The 16,124-nt window shown below is 43.1% G+C and overlaps 1 pseudogene; it reads left to right on the top strand.

The window, feature by feature from the left end:
• Window positions 1-12,528: 12,528 nt before the first annotated feature.
• LOC142440881 (DNA/RNA-binding protein KIN17 pseudogene) lies at window positions 12,529-13,678 on the top strand (annotated as a pseudogene).
• The last annotated feature ends 2,446 nt before the right edge of the window (window positions 13,679-16,124 follow it).

Raw genomic sequence — 16,124 nt, 5'->3', positions numbered from 1 at the left:
AACAGATCTTACCGTGGAAGAGATTACATTATGTCAGATATCATGACAGGTTACTACATCACAACTACCAACCACTGAGAATCCCCACCCAACCAAGATGATACAAATTGAGAAGTAGAGTTTCATGTTCAAAATTAGAGACGTGGGCAGGGTGGTGGAAAATAAAATAGGAGTTTCTCAGATATTTGGGGTATTGTATTAGGATTCACCTAGCAAAAAATTAAATGATCACTAGTTAGAAGTGAAAGTCTTTCAGTGCTTATAGTGAATGAATATATAATGAAAGCAATTAGAAAATTGTCATGATTTTCTTTAGCAGTGCCTGACTGTCTGGAATAAGACAAACTGTAATTTATCACAAGGTTAAATTGGCAGGACAAATGCCTTGAAAATAGTACTGGAAACAGATCATTCCAGCAATCGGAGCAAAGCGTTGTGAAAAAGAGTTGATTTTATGTTCCAAGCTAAGTAGTAAAACAAATTATTTAAAATAAGAGATGAGAAAATATAGGTTGCTTGAAATAATCTAGGTCTAACTAAGGACAAAATTTTATAGAAAAGTCATGCAAAAAATGTAAAGCTATTATTACATAATACTGTTATATAGCATATGTTGCTTTGTATATATGATATAATGATTACTAAAATATGGAAACCTTCCTTTTAAAAAATATCAAAATGTGTATCCAATCCTCTATTAACTTAACCCCCATCTAGTTCTATACATTTCTGAAAGTGATATTTCCATCTCTCTCACACATCCCCCAAAGAATTCTGCCCAATTAAGTTTACAATACATGAAGATGGCCGGTTCTGTCATTCTCAAGGGACTTAAACCATGTTCCTTTTAAATATTCTTTTATGTGTTATATTTTATTTGGACAAAAGCATATTTGAAGGGGAAAAATCAGGGCTGCAAAGTGGATGCAGTAAGAGCTTTGCATAGGCGTGCCCTGGCAGCCCATGCAGAATAAGCAGGTCACTGCTGGGATCAAGGAAGGAACAAAACTTCCTCAGTGGATTTTTTCTGAACTTTTTTACATCGAGGCAGTTTCAATTCATAATGAGCCCCTTTATTCTTTCTATGTTCTTTGAGGTGAGGGACTCCATCAAGGCTGACAATGTGGAATCTGTGACACAGGAATTTCTCTGATTTGCTCTTCTAGTCACAGACTTTGCAGCTCACACCGAATGAGGAGGTGGCACCGTGCAGACTGCGTCTGTTTTCTCATTTCTGGAGAGAGGTAGTGGGATATGGTAATAGATCATGAGGCCTTTTTCTGAGCACCTCTTAACTGGTTGATTGTATTTATAAAAAGTTGGAACTCTTGGATGATCCCTTCAGGACCAGTGGTGTGAGTGGTGATAATGGGAGGGTGGTGAGAATATGGGTTGGAAAGGGGAAACTGATTTCAAGGATCTACATGTAACCTCCTCCCTGGGGGATGGACAACAGAAAAGGGGGTGAAGGGAGACATCAGACAGGGCAAGATATGACAAAATAATAATTTGTAAATTATCAAGGGTTCATGAGGGAGGGGGAAGTGGGGAGGGAAGGGAAAAATGAGGAGCTGATGCCGGGGGCTTAAGTGGATAGCGGATGTTTTGAGAATGATGAGGGCAATAAATGTACAAATGTGCTTTACACAACTGATGTAAGTATGGATTGTGATAAGAGTTGTATGAACCCCAATAAAATGATTAAAAATAAGAGTTATATGAACCCCTAATAAAATGAGTTTTTAAAAGTTGGAACGCTAATGTGAAATTCACTCATTTTTTAATCACTAATTTTTTATAAAATGAGCCATTTGAGAAGCATAAAAGGGAAATCTCACTAATTCAAAAAATAAGGCCTAAGAATATGTCTTTTGGACGCCAAGATCTGTAATGAATATCTTCAATTTAGAAGGCGGAGAATTGTGATAGCAAAGAAATGACAGGAGCAGAATTAAGAGGTAGCGCATGACACTGAGTGGTGAATTTCCAGGTGATGGGGTGGTGACGAAAGCTGAGTACCTTGAGAATGAAGCTCATTTGTGAAGCAGTGGTTCTTCAGCCAAATACCTGAAGGAGCTGTTTGGCCATCGGAAAAGCTAGAGCTGAGACCCTTCCGATGACGGTGGAGCGGAGTGCCCTTTGAGCATTTCCTAGGTTAATAAGCTTTGTAATATTGCCCATTCAGGGTAGAGGCCAAGAGCCGTGCGACTAAAGGTTAAGGTCCAGGCAGAGACGTTCCTGTTGACATGTCTGAGAAAAAACACTTCTGATGAAATCAAAACCTGTATTCTGGTCATTTCAGGGCCGAAATTATAACCTACTAACTACACTTAGAAGCCATATTACCATTAGTATAGTCTATGCAGTTATTAAGGCATTGCAACGAAATATCGAACCCAACAACCAAGGGGAGAACTAGATGGAAAACCTGACTGGTATCAGGATGAATAAAAGAAGTTTGATGGGGGAAGGAATGTCTGCATTTCTGCCTGAGAGGATTGGCCTTAGGCTGATGCATCCATTCTTCATGCCCCTTGTGAAGTCAAAGATGGTCACACTGACCCAATATTTTTTTGAATTACCATTGTGTTGTGCTATATACTCTGTTTAAATACTAGTTGGCAGGGAAAACTCACGTACATATGTATATGCATATATTTTATATGATACTATGGGGAATTGTATACGGAGGAGAAAGGCAGAGGCAAATGGCTGTAAATTGAATTAGTCAAGGAAACAAGCAATATATGGTGGAACCACATGTTGTAATATATATGTGTGTGTGTATATATGTATATATATATATACCATAGTGAATGAAGGGGGAAGTGCAGAGTGGAGACCCGAGGCCCAAGTGTCGAACACTGGAGATACCCTCACAGAGGAGTTTAGGAGAGGAGATGGGTCAGTCAGGGTGCAAGGTAGTACCGATGAAGAACACAGCTTTCCCCCAGATCCTGGATGCTTCCTCCCCACAACTACCATGATCCGAATTCTGCCTTGCAGGGCTCGATAGGGCAGAGATTGTGCACTGGTGCATATGGGAGCTGGAGGCACAGGGAATCCAGGGTGGACGATACCTTCAGTACCAGTGGTGTGAGGGGCGAGGCTGGGAGAGTGGAGGGTGAGTGGTTTGGAAAGGGGAACTGATTACAAGGATCCACAAGTGACCTCCTCCCTGGGAGATGGACGGCAGAGAAGGGGGAGAAGGGAGACTCCGGATAGGGCTAGATATGACAAAATAACAATCTGTGGATTATCAAGGGCTCATGAGGGAGGGGGAAGTGGGGAGGGAGGGGAAAAAAAGAGGACCTGATGCGGAGGGCCTAAGTGGAGAGCAAATGCTTTGAGAGTGATTAGGGCAAAGAATGTATGGATGTGCTTTAGACAATTGATGTATGTATATGCATGGATTGTGATAAGAGTTGTATGAGCCCCTAATAAAATTTTTTTTTTAAAAAAAGCAGTGCCTTCAAAGGAGCATAACAGACACCAACAGAAACCTGAAAGACAATATAACCTTGTAAAAATGTGACCTTTCGGTTGATTTTCAGTTCCAAACTTCCTTTTTCTGAAAGACCAAGTTCAGTCAGTGTAATAAGACAGCACAGGTGACTTCCGGGAAGATGGCGATGGAGTGACACACACCAGAGGGACTCCGCAGAATCCAGCCCAGGAGAGTTGCTCAGAGTAAAATTCAACGCCACTGGATCGCAGGAGGTGCATCATAAAGATAAGTAGGCACAGATCCACGGGGTTTTGAGGGGCTGGGGGCTTTTGGCTTACCTCAGTGGAAGTTGGCTGGGGCTCGACCCTAGTCCTGTTGCCTGATCTGCCCAAGCCGGGACCATTTGGAGCCTGGAGCAGGGCTTGGTCTCAGCACAGCCACAGTTTTTCCCTATCTGCCTCAGGGCAGGAACAGGACTCTTGCGGCTCCACCGGCAGGGATCGGGGTTCATCTACATTGTTGCTTCTGTTTGCGTCTCTGCTTTATATTCCCTTGGAGGGCTGCGCAGGGGCTTTTTCAAGGCACAGCCGCAGCCGCAGCTGCGTCGCGTGGTCTGAGCAGGGAATAAACCCAAACCCCCACAGCTCCATAGGCAGGGATCAAGCTTCAGCTACATGGCGGCGTCTGTTAACATCTCTGCTCTCTGTCCCCCCATTTCTCTGGGGGCGGCTCAGCAGTTTTCTTGCGACCCTTCTTGGGGCTCAGCTGCGAACTACCGCTGGGGCTTGGGGCAGGGAGTAAGCCCTTGTAGATCCACAGGCCAGGAGTGGGACTCAGCTACATAGTTTCTTTTGCTTCCCTCGCTTCCCTGTACCCCTGTACAGTCTAGTCTCACTTTTTGATTTTTCTCACCCCCCTTGTTCCTGCCCTGCTCTCTCACACTCCATTGCGGACTTACGGGGCACTCCCATTGCCCTAGGGCATTTGCGCCTGGGTCACACCCAGCTAGGTGAGCTCCACCCTGCATAGATAGCCCAAGGCTAGGGTAAGGCCTGCTTGCTCTCCAGGGGATACTCCTCAGACTTCTCACCAGGGAGTTCCTGCCTGTGTACCTGGGGACATAAGGCAGCTCAGCCAACACTTATCAATATTCAAACCAATAGCGGGAACTTCAGCCCAGCCTCTGCAACACTGGTGCAGGCAGTCGATCTGCCATCTGGGGCACTCCCCTAATAGGGAAGCCACAGGAAGATAAAGTGGTAGGTTAATCCCATAGCAAAATCAGCTGTAGGCAGATCGAAGAAGAATTCCTATAAGTCTTCCAGAGAGAGACTAGAAAATGGCACCTGGGCCCTCAAAAAGAACTCAACGCAATCAGCCATCACCCCCAACGACCTCAATGAAAAAACAGGACAAACAAAAGGCAAAGGAAGAAGATGTCCTGAACATAACAACATACATAGAAGAAGCAGACATTGAGATGCCATACAAAGAAGCTCTCAGAATGGTGCTTGGAGCGATGCCGAATATGAGGGAAACACTACAGAAAAAGGATGAAACGATAGAGGAGATAAAAGACATATACCAAAGGAAAATACAGGAGCTTGAGGAGCAGGTAACGAAAAACAATAGCAGAATCATGTTCCTTGAGAATTGATTGGAGGAATCAGAGAACCGCATCAGTGGCGTGGAGGACAGCCAAGCAGACTTTAATAAACGTGAACAAAAATCTAATAAGAGCATCAGAGAAGCCAAGAAAACCTAAGAGCTATGTCTGATGCTATGAAGCGGAACAACATTAGAATTATTGGCCTACCGGAGGAAGACACAACAAAGAAGTCATCTGCAACAATAGTGAGAGAATTCTTGGAGGAAAACTTCCCCAGCCTAATGAATGAAAACCAAGCAACCATCCAGGAGGCTGAAAGAACACCAGCACGACGGGACCCCAAGAAGAAATCACCAAGGCACATAATAGTTAAACTTTCAAACTTTGAGGAAAAGGAGAAAATCATGAGAGCAGCTAGGGAAAAGCAAGCAATCACATATAAAGGTTCCCACATAAGGATATGCTCAGACCTATCAGCAGAAACTATGAAAAAAAGGAGAGAGTGGAGTAACATATTCCAAAAATTGAAAGAAAACAACGCAAATCCAAGAATACTCTACCCAGCCAAATTATCGATCAAGATCGATGGAGAAGTAAAAGTCTTCCCAGACAAGGAAAAACTCAAAAAATATGTTACAACAAACCCAGCATTACAAAAGATCCTCGCCGACTCAGTATGGGCAGAAGAACAACACTCACCAAGCACAAATAAGACACCAGCACACAGAACAACCTCACCCAGAGCACAACAAATAGAAAATAGACCCCAAGATAGCATTGGCTTAAGGATGGAAAGAAGTCAAGAATGATACACACACAAAACACACACTAATGAGAAAGGAAAGTAGGAAAACTCCCAACACAAAAATTATAAAATGGCATCACAGAGTCCTCACATGGAGATAATAACCCTGAATATCAATGGCCTGAACTCAGGCATTAAAAGACTGAGACTAGCAGAATGGCTTAGAAAACACAACCCATCAATTTGCTGCCTACAGGAGACACACCTCAAGGCTACAGACAAAAATAGGCTGAGAATCAAAGGCTGGAGAAGGACCTACCAAGCAAACAGCAACACAAAAAAAGCAGGGGTTGCAATCCTTATCTCGGATAAAATTGACCTCAAAGTGCAAACCATAAAAAGAGATAAGGAGGGACACTATATAATGCTCAAGGGAATGATAGACAACGAACCACTAAGCATTGTAAACATATATTCCCCGAATGAGAGACCAGCTCAATACGTGAACCAAACACTCCAAAAGATTAAGAAAGAAATCACAGACTCGACAATTATAGTGGGTGACTTCAACACACCACTCACTGAGAAAGATAGATCACAGGGAAAGAAACTCAACAAGGAGACTAGAGAGCTAAACTCCACAATTAGACAATTTGACCTAATAGATATTTACAGAGCTTTTCATCCAAATACAAAAAATTTCACATTCTTTTCAAGTCCTCATGGCACATATTCGAAGATAGACCACATGCTGGGGCATAAGGCAAATCTACATAAATTTAAGCACATTGAGAATGAATAACTCTCTACTGCAAAAGGAGTGCATACTGGTGCAGATCCGAGACGAAATCAGGAAATTTCTCGAAACCAACGAAAATGAGCACACGACGTACCAAAACTTATGGGACACAGCAAAGGCAGTCATCAGAGGAAGGTTCATAGCAATACAAGCACACCTGAGAAAGGAAGAGAGACTCATGATGGATACGCTGACACAAAATTTACAAAAACTAGAGCTGAGTCAGCAGGACAACCCTACTAATAGCAAAAGAAAAGAAATTATAAAAATCAGGGCTGAGATTCAGGAGAGGGAAAATAAAAAAACTATGGAAAAAATTAATATCGCTAAAAGTTGGTTCTTTGAAAAGATAAACCGGATCGATAGACCATTGGCAAACCTAACCAAAGAAAGGAGGGAACAAATCTCAATAGCAAGAATAAGGGATGAAAGAGGGGTCATTACAACAGACCCTAATGAAATCAAAAGGATAGTTACACAATACTATGAAGGATTGTACTCCAATGAATTCAACAATTTGGAAGACATGGACAAATTCCTGGAAAAACAATCCCTCCCTAGACTATCCTCGGTGGACATCAAGAATCTCAACAGACCCATCGCAATAGAAGAAATAGAAAATGTTATCAAGGGATTACCAACAAAAAAATCCCCTGGACCAGATGGATACACTGGAGAATTCTACCAAGCATTCAGGGAAGAACTAATACCAATCCTACACAAACTTTTCCAGAACATAGAAAAAGATGGCAAACTCCCAAACTCCTTCTATGAAGCTAGTATAACTCTGATACCCAAACCGGGCAAGGATCCCACAAGAATCGAGAACTACAGACCGATATCCCTAATGAACATTGATGCAAAAATCCTTAACAAAATACTAGCCAACAGAATACAAAAGTATATAAAACAAATAATTCACCATGACCAAGTGGGATTCATACCAGGGATGCAGGGATGGTTCAACATACGAAAGACCATTAGTATTATTCAACACATTGACATGAAAAAGTATAAGAATCACATGATAATATCAATAGATGCAGAAAAAGCATTCGACAACATCCAACACCAATTCCTGTTTAAGACACTAGCGAAAATAGGAATGGAAGGAAAGTTCCTCAAGACAATACAAGCCATATATGAAAAACCAACAGCCAAAGTCATAGTCAATGGAGAAAAGACTAACACAATCCCACTGAAAAAGGGAACCAGACAAGGATGCCCCTTGTCTCCACTCCTATTTAATATAGTGCTGGAGGTTTTAGCTAACAGCATAAGGCAAAGAAGTGACATCAAAGGTATTCGTCTGGGGAAGGAAGAGGTGAAACTATCATTATTTGCAGATGATATGATTTTATATATGGAAAATCCCAAAAGTTCCACAAGGGGAGTACTGGAAGCAATAGAAGAGTTTGGCAGAGTGGCAGGATACAAGATCAACAAACAGAAGTCCATCGGACTGTTATACACATCAGATAAGACCACAGAAGAAGAGATCAAAAAGGTGGTACCCTTCACAGTAGCCAAACACAAACTGAAATATCTAGGGATACACTTGACTGAAAAAACAAAAGATCTATATAGGGAAAACTATAGAACACTATTACAAGAAACCAAGAGCGACCTCAACAAATGGAAGAATATTCCATGCTCTTGGATTGGGAGACTTAATATAGTTAAGATGTCAGTTCTGCCAAAGGCACTATATAAGTTTAATGCTATCCCGATACAATTACCATCATCTTTCTTCAAAGAAATGGAAAAACTGATTACCAACTTCATATGGAGAGGGAAGAAACCCAGAATTAGCAGAGAACTCCTAAAGAAGAAGGACACCGTGGGAGGGCTTGCTTTACCTGACTTTGGCACATACTATACAGCCACAGTTCTCAAAACTGCATGGTATTGGTACAATGACAGATACTCAGACCAATGGAAAAGAACTGAAAACCCAGAAATAAAAGCATCAGCATACACACAGCTGATCTTTGACAAGGGCCCCAAAAAGATCAAATGGGAAGCAGATGCCCTCTTTAACAAGTGGTGCTGGAAAAAATGGATATCAACATGCAGAAAAATGAAGCAAGACCCTTATCTCACTCCATGCACAAGAATAAACTCAAGGTGGATCACAGACCTTGAAGTTAAACCCCAAACTATTAGGGCCATCAATGAGGGAATTGGGACCAACTTGAGAACTTTGGCGCAGGGAATACACAGGCTATCAGAAATAGGGAAGGACACAAACACAGAAGAGGCACAAATCGACAAATGGGATATACTGAAGATAAAACACTTGTGTACATCTAAAGAATTCACCAAGAGAGTAATAAGAGAGTCCACAGACTGGGAAAACATCTTTAGCAATGACACATCAGACAAGGGCCTTATTACTAAAATCTACAGTACTCTGCTAGCTTCCAAAAAGAAAAAAACCAATAGCCCACTTGAAAGGTGGGCAAAGGACATGAACAGAAGTTTCACAGGGGCAGAAATCCGAATGGCCAACAAACATATGAGAAAATGTTCCAGATCTTTAGCCATAAGAGAAATGCAAATTATAACAACAATGAGGTACCACCTGACACCCTCAAAGGTAGCGCAATTCAAAAAATCAGAAAGCAACAAGTGTTGGAGGGGCTGTGGGGAGACAGGAACTCTCATCCACTGCTGGTGGGACTGTAAGTACGTACAGCCACTATGGAAATCAATCTGGCGATACCTAAAACAGATGGAAATAGAGTTACCATATGACCCAGCAATCCCCCTACTGGGCATATACCCAGAAGAGGCAAGAAACAAACCAAGACCAGACATCTGTGCTCCAATGTTCATTGCGGCACAGTTCACAATTGCAAGGAGTTGGAAGCAACCCAAATTTCCATCAACTGACGATTGGATTAAAAAACTGTGGTATTTACATACAATGGAATACTACGCATCACTAAAAAGCAGTGATGAACGTATGAGGCACATAGCGGCATGGGAAGAACTGGAGGAAATCATGCTAAGCGAGGTAAGTCAGGCACAAAAGGACAAGTACAACATGAGTCCGCTGAGGTAAGAATTAAAAAAAAAATTTTTTTTAAAGCAAAAGTGGCATAGGGAAAAAAGCTACTGTATACAAACATTTTAGGGGTGAAGACGGTGTAGTATGGAAGAGACCAGACCAAAACCAGGGATGTACATGGTAGACAATGGTGGAGGAGGTAGGGAAAGGAAAACAAAAGGATGAATACAAGGAAGAAAAGGGTAGTGGGGTCATGGGGCATTAATCCACCCAAGGGGAGGGTATTGTTTATATCTCCACAGGGAAAGTGGGACCAGACTTCAATCCAGTGTCGCAAGGTGTGAATGCAATATCCCGGCGTGGAGGAGGGAACCGGTGGAGAGGTCTGGGAGGCTGGCCCCAGCACCATAAATTAAGTGAATTCCTGCCCCTCCCCCGAAAAGAATTTGTTCCAAAGGACGACATTGACTCTGCAGCTATGGGAGATGGACATATTTGATCAGAGCACACGGGAGCAGATGAAGGGGCAGGAGGAGAGAGTGGAGCACAGCCTGGCCCACCAGGCCGTGATGATGATGTTCCTGAGTAGAGCAGCCAGTCCACAGAGAGAACAACATGGCTGGCCCTACTATGAGACATGATGCCCCTCAGTGACTAAGGGCAATACAGGGGACAGCACCGGAGACACAGGGTGGGAATTGCACCTGACCTGATCCCACCACACCGAGGCAAATCACTGGGGGAGTGCAGCGGAACAGCAAGGGAATGGAGTGGCAAGGTCCCCAGGGAATGCTGAAAGTGGACTTTGGGGCCAGGGCGTGGTGCCCCAACAGACTGGACTGGAAAACGCTCCTAAGGGCCAGCAAACGATCCCTGAACTAACTACAAGCTTTTCTCTTGTGAACTGTTTTGTTCTGTTCTTTGTCAGTGGTTTGTTTTGGTTGCTTTGTTGTCTGGTTGTATACTGTTGCTTTGTTTTCCTCTGTCTAGTTTTCGTGCATGTTAGTGACTCCACAGGTCTGTCTGAATAGGACAGGCTGGATGAACTATCTGGAGGAAAAACAACGGGACCGACAGTTCCGGGGGGACTTGGGGTGGGGGGGTAGGGGGGGTAAGGAAGTGGTGTTAACAAACCCAGGGACAAGGGAAAAACATGGGACCCCAAATGGTAGAGAAGGGGGAGTGGCAGGCCTGGTGGGAAATGATCAAGGGTAAGGTTGCTTAGAGAAGAGGTATACTCTAGCCCAGGTGGCAATGAAGCATGGTAGTAGGGCAGGAGGAAGGTCAAGGGAGATGGAGGAAAGAGCTAGGAGTCAAAGGGCATTCATGGAGGTCTAGACAAAGACATGTACATGCATATATATATAGGAGGATGGGGAAATAGATCTATGTGTCTATATTTATAGGTCAAGTATTAAGGTGGCGGAAGGACCTTGGGCCTCTATTCAAACACTCCCTCAATGCATGAATACCTTCTTTTATTAAATTGGAACTCTATGATGCTCACTCTCCCAACACAACGGCTGGAGCCAAAGTGGGTGAACAAGTAAATGTGGTGAAGAATGCTGATGGTGCCCGGCTATCAAAAGAGATAGTGACTGGGGTCTTAAAGGCTTGAAGATAAACAAGCAGCCATCTAGCTCAGAAGCAACAAAGTCCACATGGAAGAACACACCAGCCTGTGTGATCGAGTGGTCCCAAAGGGATCAGTTACCAGGCATCAAAGAACAAAAAATCATATCAGTGACTGCACACCTCCATGATAGGATCGCTGAAGACAAATGGGTGCATAAGCAAATGTGGTGAAGAAAGCTGATGTTGCCCGGCTATCAAAAGAGATAGTGTCTGGGGTCTTAAAGGCTTGAAGGTGAACAAGCGGCCATCTAGCTCAGAAGCAAATAAGCCCACATGGAAGAAGCACACCGGCCAGTGCGATCACGAGGTGCCCAAGAGACCAGGTATAAGGCACCATGCAAAAAAAAAAAGATATAAGTGTGTGTATGTATGTGTATATATGTGTATATGTATATATGTATGTGTATATATGTATATATATATCATATTAAATGAAGGGGGAAGTGCAGAGTGGAGACCCAAGGCCCAAGTGTCGGCCAATGGAGATCCCCTCATAGAGGGGTTTAGGAGAGGAGATGGGTTAATTAGGGTGTGAGGTAGTATCGATGAAGAACACAGCTTTCCCCCAGATCCTGGATGCTTCCTCCCCCCAACTACCATGATCCGAATTCTACCTTGCAGGGCTGGATAGGACAGAGGCTGTACACTGGTACATATGAGGGCTGGAGGTACAGGGAATCCAGGGTGGATGATACCTTCAGGACCAAGGTTGTGAGGGACGATGCTGGGAGAGTGGAGGGTGAGTGGGTTGGAAAGGGGGAAGTGATTACAAGGATCCACATGTGACCTCTTCCTTGGGAGAGGGACAGCAGAGAAGGGGGGAAGGGAGACTCCGGATAGGGCAAGATATGACAAAATAACGATGTATAAATTACCAAGGGCACATGAGGGAGGGGGGAATGGGGAGGGAGGGGGGGGTGAAGAGGACCTGATGCAAAGGGGCTTAAGTGGAGAGCAAATGCCTTGAGAATGATTGGGGCAGGGAATGTATGGATGTGCTTTATACAATTGATGTATGTATATGTATGGATTGTGGTAAGAGTTGTTTGAGTCCCTAATAAATTGTAAAAGAAGAAAAGAGAAAAAAATGATTAGGGCAAAGACTGTACAGATGTGCTTTATACAATTGATGTATGTATATGTATGAACTGTGAAAAGAATTGTATCAGCCCCAATAAATTGTTAAAAAAAAATAAATGAAAAAAAAAAAAAGACAGCACAATAAGGACGCTGTGGGCCTGGGAACTGGGCTTCCAAAGTTCTCCGGAAGGTCGCCGCGATGGGGAACTCCGATTTGCTTACTCCCAAAGCTATCGCCAACAGGATCAAGTCCAAGGGACGTGAGAAGCTTCGCTGGTTGTGCCAGATGTGCCAGAAGCAGTGTTGGAGGAGAACGGCTTTTAGCGTCACGGTTTATCCGAACCTCAGCAGAGACAACTATTGCTGGCTTCAGAAAATGCTCCGCAATTTATGGAGTACTTCTCAAAGGAATTTCGAAGTGACTTTCTAGAACTTCTCAGGAGACGCTTAGGCACAAAGAGGGTCCACAACAACATTGTATATAATGAATATATCAGTCACCGAGAGCACATCTAACTGATTTCACCAACTGGCTGGGCAGAGAGGGCTTGTGCAAAGTGAATGAAACACCCAAAGACTGGTATATTCAGTGCATTGATAGGGACCTAGAAACAACCCGCCAGCAATTAGAACTAGAGAAGAAGAAGCAAGACCTCGACGATAAAGAAAAAAAAAACCTGCCATATCCATTGAGGGACAAGTGAGGAAAGGGCTGGAAGGGAAAGAGCAGGAGACCCCTGTTTGCACAGAATTAAGCAGGGAAAATGATGGAGAGAAAGTTACATTTAATTTGAACAAAGGAGCATGTATTTCAGGAGGAGCAGCAGCATCCAAACCCACTTCCCTAGGGCCAACTGCCTTGAAGGCAACAGGAAGCACAGCCTCATGAAATGAACGGACTCTTCATGTAGCTCGGCTCAATCAGCGAAAAAGAAGGAAAAGAAGTGTGCACTGGATGAAGTCATGGAGACTGATGAGGAAAAGGAAAGGCCTGCCCGCACACACTACTGCCTGCAGCCTGAAATGGTTGTGAATTTTATAACCAAAAAACTAGGAGCAAAATATCAGAAGAGGGGATTGTGAAGGAAGTAATCGACAAATATACAGCTGTTGTAAAAATGACTGATCCTGGAGACAAGCTGAAACTGGACCAGACTCATTTAGAAACAGGAATGCCAGCACTAGGAAAACGACTTCTAGTGTTACATGGTGGCTACAGAGGAAATGAAGGTACCTTAGAATGCGTCAATCAGAAGACTTTTTCAGCTACTATACTTATGGAAACTGAACCTTTAAAAGGACGCAGAGTTGAAGGGATCCAATATGAAGACATTTCTAAACTTGCCTGAGGTTGAAAATTTGTCAACAACACATTAAAATCCAAAGCATCAAATTGGTGTTCTCTAAGGCATTATGACATTCTACTGTGTTCGGGTGTTTCTTTTGTATTAAAATAAATGAATTTATTTAAATAAAAAAGTAAGGACACTGTGACTGACAAATAGCTTAAAACCCCAGTTGCAGTACTAACTTGGGATTCAATCTCAGAATAAAGAAGTTGTACATATGCATATCTACTTATTTTTTAAACATTTTATTAGGGGCTCATACAACTCTTAACACAGTCCATATATACATCAATTGTATAAAGCACATCTGTACATTCTTTGCCCTAAACATTTTCAAAGCATTTGCTCACCACTTAAGCCCTTTGCATCAGGTCCTCTTTTTCCCCTCCCTCCCCGCTCCCTCCTCCCTCATGAGCACTTGATAATTTATAAATTATTATTTTGTCATATCTTGCCCTGGCTGGCGTCTCCCTTCACCCTTTTTTCTGTTGTCCATCCTCCAGGGAGGAGGTCACTTGTAGATCCTTGTAATCGGTTCCCTCTTTCCAACCCCTTCTCTCTCTACCTTCCCAGTATCGCCATTCATACCCCTGGTCCTGAAGGTATCATGCACCCTGGATTCCCTGTGTTTCCAGCTCCTATCTGCACCAGTGTACATCCTCTGCTCTATCCAGACTTGCAAGGTAAAATTCGGATCATGGTAGTTGGGGGGGGGAGGAAGCATTTAGGAACTGGAGGAAAGCTGTATTCTTCATGGGTGCTACATCGCACCCTGACTGATTCATCTCCTCCCCTAGACACCTCTGCGAGGGGATCTCCAGGGCTGACAAATGGGCTTTGGGTCTCCACTCTGCACTTCCCACTTCATTTACTATGGTAAAAAATTTTTTCTTGCATATCTACTTATTTAAAGTATCCCAGAAACCCTTGCTATAAATTCCATGTTTAATTTTCAGACTCTATTTTGGCATTCATTCACTGGGAACAGGGACCAGAAAAGAGCTCATTGAACTAAGCCTGTTGCAGCCACTGTGTCAGTCCATCTCTTGGGCCTTCTACTTCGGTGGGCCCCTCAACTTTACCAAGCATGATGTATATCTCCAGAGGCTGGTTTTCCTGACAATGTGTCCAAAGCATGCGGAGACGAAGTGTCTCGCCATCATTTCCACTAAGGAGCACCCTGGCCATACTGCTTTCAATGCAGGGTTGTTTGTCCTTTTGGCAGACCATAGTCTTTGAATACTCCTTTCCAGCACCAAAGCTCAAATGCATAAATTCTTCTTTGCTCTTCATTAGTCAATGTCCAATTTTTAAAAATCATTTTATTGGGACTCATACAATTCTTATCACAATCCATACTTACATCATGTGTCAAGCACATTTGTACATTTGTTGTCGTCATCACTCTCAAAATATTTGCTTTCTACTTGAACCCTTGGAATCAACTCCTCATTTTCCCTCCCTCCCTCTTCTCCCCCTCCCTCATGAGCCCTTGATAATTTATAAATTATTATTATTATGCCATATCTTACACTGTCCGACCTCTTGCTTCACCCACTTTGCTGTTGTCCGTCCCCCAGGGAGGGGGTAATATGTAGATCCTTGTAATCAATTCCCCCTTTCCTCTTCTCCCTCCCGCCACCCTCCCCGTGTCGCCACTCACACCACTGGTGACCCTCGTATCTGCATAGTCAATGACACACAATTGAACAGGTTCTGGTAATTAAAACTTTTCGACTAGTTGTAACTATATATACAACTGAACTAAACACTGCCAGATGCTGTGTCATCTTCACAATTGTTTTATGTTTGAAACTATATTTTCAATCTTCTTGAGGCTCTTTCTATTTTCGCCATCCTTCCACTTTGCCATGCTTGGGCATGATGTCTTTCACCAGGTATCAGGTCTGAAATATATGAGCTGAAGTCCTGCCATCCATGCCTATACAAAGCACAGTATTGTTTGTTCTTTCAGCAGTCCATGGTACTTTCAATGTTTTTCACCAGCACCATGATTCATACACATTGAATCTGTTTTGGTCTTCCTTATCCAGTGCCCACCTCTCATACGCATGTGAGGCCATTGAAAATGCTGTGGTCAGGCCAACCTTAGTCCTCAAAGCATCATCTTTGTCAAAACTTTTGACAGCTCTTATGAGCAGATTTACCCAATGGGATGCCTCTCTTGATCTTTTGACTACTGCTTCCTTGAACCATGATTGCGGATATAAGCAAGACAAACTCCATGACAATTTCCATCTTTTCTCCACTGATCATGCTACACTTTGGCCCAGTTGTGATGATTTGTGTATTCTTTACATTGAGTTGTAATCCATACTAAATACTTCAGTCCTTGATCTTCATCAGCAGGTTTCAGTGAGCAAGATTGTGTCATCGGCACGTATCAGTTTGTTAATAAACCTTCCTCTGAACCTGATGCTGCGCT

Source organism: Tenrec ecaudatus, chromosome 2, assembly GCF_050624435.1.
Source record: "Tenrec ecaudatus isolate mTenEca1 chromosome 2, mTenEca1.hap1, whole genome shotgun sequence".
In the NCBI taxonomy this organism is placed as follows: Eukaryota; Metazoa; Chordata; class Mammalia; order Afrosoricida; family Tenrecidae; genus Tenrec; species Tenrec ecaudatus.
Note: the sequence above shows the minus strand (reverse complement) of the source record. Positions and strands in the feature narration are given on the sequence as shown.